The following is a 5480-nucleotide window of genomic DNA, read 5'->3' as shown; positions in this document are numbered from 1 at the left end:
GAGAGTGTGAGTGGGTCAGAGAGTGAGTGGGTCAGAGAGTGAGTGGGTGAGTGGGTGAGTGAGTGAGTGAGTGAGTGAGTGAGTGAGTGAGTGAGTGAGTGAGTGAGTGAGTGAGTGAGTGAGTGAGTGAGTGAGTGAGTGAGTGAGTGAGTGAGTGAGTGAGTGAGTGAGTGAGTGAGTGAGTGAGTGAGTGAGTGAGTGAGTGAGTGAGTGAGTGAGTGAGTGAGTGAGTGAGTGAGTGAGTGAGTGAGTGAGTGAGTGAGTGAGTGAGTGAGTGAGTGAGTGAGTGAGTGAGTGAGTGAGTGAGTGAGTGAGTGAGTGAGTGAGTGAGTGAGTGAGTGAGTGAGTGAGTGAGTGAGTGAGTGAGTGAGTGAGTGAGTGAGTGAGTGAGTGAGTGAGTGAGTGAGTGAGTGAGTGAGTGAGTGAGTGTGTGTGTGTGTGTGTGTGTGTGTGTGTGTGTGAGTGTGTGTAGAGAATGGAATTAAGGCTATATACAGTTCAGCCATGACCTTACTGAATAGCCAAGTAAACCCTTTGGAGGTGTGATTCCCCCTTTCTTATGTGGCAATTCTTACAGGATGTTGTCATATATCCCCATTGCCCCTTTGGGGTATTGTAGGATATTACACAGCCCTACAGAGTTTGGAGATTTAAGGAATATCAGATGACCATAGCATGAAACTATTGTTATCGAAGCCCATCTGGCTGACTAGTGCTGTTCAGGGAAGGAAATCTGCTATCCTAACCTGATCTGGCCTACGCGGGACTCCAGACCCTCTGCTGAGCAACCCGCCCAGCTCCCAGGGCTCTGAGGGGGTGGCCAGTGAAAGATGGCTGAGCCAGTGACACCCACATGCCATGAAAGGGTGAAGTTTACCAAAAGTCTACATACACCACGAATATTCTCCCACACCAAGCAATAATCGCCTGTGCCTATCTCAATTACACACTGAAGAAATCACAATAATTCACAGAATCCCTATCACAGGCCATTCAGCCATCGAGTTCACACCGACCCTCCTACAGCATCCCACACAGACCTACCCCTGTAATGCTGCATTCCCCATGGCTAAACCACCCCAGTGTGCATATCCCTGGACACTATGGGCAATTTAGCATGGCCAATTCACCTGACCTGCACATCTTTGGACTGTGGGAGGAAACCGGAGCACCTGGAGGAAACCCACACAGACACGGGGAGAATGTGCAAACTCCACATAGACAGTCGCCCCAAGGGTGGGAATCGAACCTGGGACCCTGGCGCCGTGAGGCAGCAGTGCTGGGAGAAGCACAGCAGAGGGGCAGGAGAATCATGGTTTTGGGTTAGGACCCTTCATCGGGAACTGGGGATGGGGGGGGAACGGCAGCTCAGAAACAAATGGAGGGAAGAGACTGGGGCTGGGGGAAGGGGAGGTGGGATGGTGATGGGTGGGTCTCATGATTGGTCAGTGAGCTGTGAAGGAAAATGGACAGGGAGGTGTGGAGGGGGTGGAGGGCTGGATATGGGATGAGGGGGGGGGGGGGGTGAGGGGAGTTTGAAGGTGGGAAACTGGAGGTGGAACCCACTGAGTTGGCACGACTGAGCCACCTTGGCACGGTGGAGTTCCTGCTTGGTTCCCATTGGGGTTTGTGTGTCTCAATGTTACTAAGCCCTCTCCAGCAGCCCCTGTCTTCAGCAGATAGGTCACCTCTGCCTGGCCACTACCCATTATGGGGAAGGGTCACCGGACCCTGCATCCTCTCCCTGGATGCTGCCAGACCTGCCGAATTTCTCCAGCAATTTCTGCGGTGGTAAGCAGCTGGCTGCACCGGATCGGAAGCCATTTTTCCTGGCGAATTGTGGGAAGGGACTGCCTCAGCTGTCTGTGCCTTTCAGTCATTAGACCATAAGGAGTGGAAGTAAGGCCATTCGGCCCATCGAGTCCACTCCGCCATTCAATCATGGCTGATGGACATTTCAACGCCATTTACCCGCATTCTCCCTGTATTCCCTTAATTCCTTCCAAGATTAAGAATTTATCAATTTCTGCCTTGAAGACATTTAACATCCCGGCCTCCACTGTGCTCCGCGGCAATGAATTCCTCAGGCCCACCACTCTCTGGCTGAAGAAATGTCTCCTCATTTCCGTTCTAAATTGACCCCCTCTAATTCTGAGGCTGTGCCCATGGTCCTAGTACCCCACCTAACGGAAACAAATTCCCAGCATCCACCCTTTCCAAACCATGCATTATCCTGTAAGTTTCTATTAGATCTCCCCTCAACCTTCTAAACTCTAATGAATACAATCCCAGCATCTTCAGCCTTTCATCATATGTTCTGTGTGAAACTCCGCTGGACACGCTCCAGTGCCAGCATGTCCTTCCTGACGTGTGGGGCCCAAAACTGGACACTGTATTCTAAATGGGGCTTAACCAGAGCTTTATAAAGTCTCAGTAGCACATCGCTGCTTTTATATTCCAACCCTCTTGAGATAAATGACAATATTACATTCGCTTTCTTAATCACTGACACAACCTGCATGTTTACCTTTAGAGAATCCTGGACTAGCACTCCCAGATCCCTTTGTACTTTGGCTTAATGAATTTTCTCACTGTTTAGAAAGTAGTCCATGCCTGTATTCCTTTTTCCAAAGTGCAAGACCTCGCATTTGCTCACGCTGAGTTTTATCAGCCATTTCCTGGACCACTCTCCCAAACTGTCTACATTTTCCTGCAGCCTCCCCACCTCCTCAGTACTGCCTGTCTGTCTGTCCGCCTAACTTCATATCATCGGCAAACTTCACCAGGGTGTCCCCAGTCCCTTCATCCAGATCATTAATATATAATGTGAACAGCTGCGGCCCCAACACTGAACGCTGCGGGACACCGCTTGTCATCGGCTGCCATTCCGAAAAAGAACCTTTTATCCCAACTCTCTGCCTCCTGTCAGACAGCCAATCCTCAATCCATACCAGTAGCTCACCCCGAACACCATGGGCCCTCACCTAACTCAGCAGCATCCCGTGAGGCACCTTATCAAAGGCCTTTTGGAAGTCTAGATAGATCACTCCACTGGATTTCCCTGGTCTAACCTACTTGTTACCTCTTCATAGAATTCTAGCACTTTCTCTTTTGTAATGGCTACCATAATCAACTCTGCCCCTTGATTTTCCTTAATTGTTGGGATATTACTCATGTCTTCCACTGTGAAGACTGATACAAAGTATTTCAACTCTTCAGGATTAAATTCTTCAGCTATTTCCTTATCTCCCAGCACGAGCCTCCCAGCATCAACTTGGAGCGGCCCAATCTCTACTTTTGCCTCTCGTTTGTATCTTATGTACTGAAAGAAACTTTTACTATCATTTCTAACATTACTGGCTAGCCTACCTTCATATTTGATCCTCTCCTTCCTTATTTCTCACTTTGTTATCCTCTGTTTGATTTTGTAGCCTTCCCAATCTTCTGATTTCCCAGTGCTCTTCGCCACCTTATAGGCCCTCTCTTTGTCTTTGACACATTTCCTGAGTTCCTTTGTCAGCCATGGATGTCTAATCTCCCCCCACCCCCACCCCGGATAATCTTTCTTTGGGCTGAACCTCTGTACTGTGTCCTCAATTACACAGAAACCCCTGCCATTTTTGCTCTACTGTCTTCCCCACTAGGCTCTGCTTCCAGTCAATTTTCGTCAGTTCCTCTCTCATGCCCTCGTAGCTACCTTTATTAACTGTAACACCATTACATCCGATTTTGCCTTCTCTCTTTCAAACTGCAGACTGAACTTTACCATATTATGATCACTGCTTCCTAACTGTTCCCTGACTTTAAGATCTTTTATAAAGTCTGGCTCATTACATAGCATTAAGTTCAGTATAGCCTGCTCCCCTGTGGACTCCATCACAAGCTGTTCCAAAAAAAACATCCTGTAAGCATTCCATGAATTCCCTTTCTTTGGATCCACCAGCAACATAATCCATTTGCATATTGAAGTCCCCCATGATCACCGTGACCTGGCCTTCCTGACATGCCGTATCTATTTCCTGGTAATCTTATCCCCCTGCCAACTCACACATGGCTCGGGCAGTAATCCAGAGATTGTGACCCTCGAGGACCTGTTCTTCAATTTCCTTCCTAATGCTTGATACCTCCCAAACAGGTCCTCCACCCTAGCCTTGCCTCTGTTGTGTGTGCCAGCGTGGACCACAACAACTGGATCCTCCCCCTCCCGCTCCAATATCCTTTCAATCCGGTCGGAGATGTCCCGCACCCTGGCACCGGGCAGGCAACACACCATGTGGGACTCCCGATCCGGCTTGCATAGGATACTATCTGTCCCCCTAATTATAGAATCCCCTGTAACAACTACTGGCTGTTTGCTCCCCTCTCCTGAATGGCCTTCTGTAACATGGTGCCATGGTCAGCTGGCTCATCCTGTCCACAGCCCTTTTCCTCATCCGTACAGGGAGCAAGAATCTCATAACCTGTTGGACAAGGTCAAGGGCTGAGGCTCCTCCACTCCTGAACTCAGGTTCCCCCTACCTGCCTCACTTACAGTCACACCCTGTTGTCCCTGATCACTAACTGGATGTGAATTACTTAATCTTCCTGGTGTGACTGCCTCCTGAAACAAAGCGTCCAGGTAACTCTCCCCCTCCCGGATGTGCCGCAGTGTTTGAAGCTCAGATTCCAGATCATCAACTCTGATCCGGAGCTCTCCCAGCAACCAACACTTGCTGCAGATGTGGTCACTGCCCTTCACAATGGGATCAGCCAGCTCCCACATCATACAGCAACAACACATCACCTGACCAGCCATCTCTGCTTAGTTAATTACTTTATACAAATTTATGAGTTAAATAATTTCTCGGTCATCTTATTCAATTAACCAACTAATAGTAAACTTCTACTCAACGTACGGTACACAATAAATATCAATTGAAACACCTACGAGAGTCCTTTTTTTGGTTGGGGGGAAGAGCAGGTGGGAGACTCTACATGTATAGTGTCTCAAGATTCAGCCGCTGCCAAAATATACCTGAAACTCCAGGGACAGGTTTTCATATTTAAAAATTACCTTCCTTTCACACAGAGGGTGGTACGTGTGTGGAATGAGCTGCCAGAGGGAGTGGTGGAGGTTGGTACAATTACAGCATTTAAGAGGCATCTGGATGGGTATATGAATAGGGAGGATTAATGGCAAATGGGAGAGGATTAATGAAGGGTCAGCATGGACGGGTTGGGAGGAAGGGTCTGTCTCCACAGACTATGACTCTGCCCAGCGGTTCTCCGCGCTCCCTCTCCCAGGTGGGCAGGATCCAGGTGCAGTCCCTTACCTGTCACCTCCAGACTGGCTCCAGTGATGTAGCTGCTCTCGTCGGAGGCCAGGAAGGTACAGACGCTAGCCACCTCTGTGGAGAGACGCAGACAGACAGAGACCGCTGTGAGGGTACGCTGAACTCCCACACCATCTCCCTGAACACCGCCTGCACCAAGTACAACCC

General features: G+C 49.2%; 1 long non-coding RNA gene across 1 annotated transcript in view; it reads right to left on the bottom strand.

The window, feature by feature from the left end:
• LOC122547887 overlaps positions 1 to 5471 on the bottom strand; it is a 13892-nt gene extending 8421 nt beyond the window's left edge. Inside the window, exon 1 of the long non-coding RNA XR_006311112.1 lies at positions 5313 to 5471. This is a non-coding gene — a long non-coding RNA (uncharacterized LOC122547887). The remainder of the gene's footprint in view (positions 1 to 5312) is intronic.
• Positions 5472 to 5480: the final 9 nt, after the last annotated feature.

The sequence above is a fragment of the Chiloscyllium plagiosum genome, unplaced genomic scaffold, assembly GCF_004010195.1.
Source record: "Chiloscyllium plagiosum isolate BGI_BamShark_2017 unplaced genomic scaffold, ASM401019v2 scaf_5900, whole genome shotgun sequence".
Lineage (NCBI taxonomy): Eukaryota > Metazoa > Chordata > Chondrichthyes > Orectolobiformes > Hemiscylliidae > Chiloscyllium > Chiloscyllium plagiosum.
Note: the sequence above shows the minus strand (reverse complement) of the source record. Positions and strands in the feature narration are given on the sequence as shown.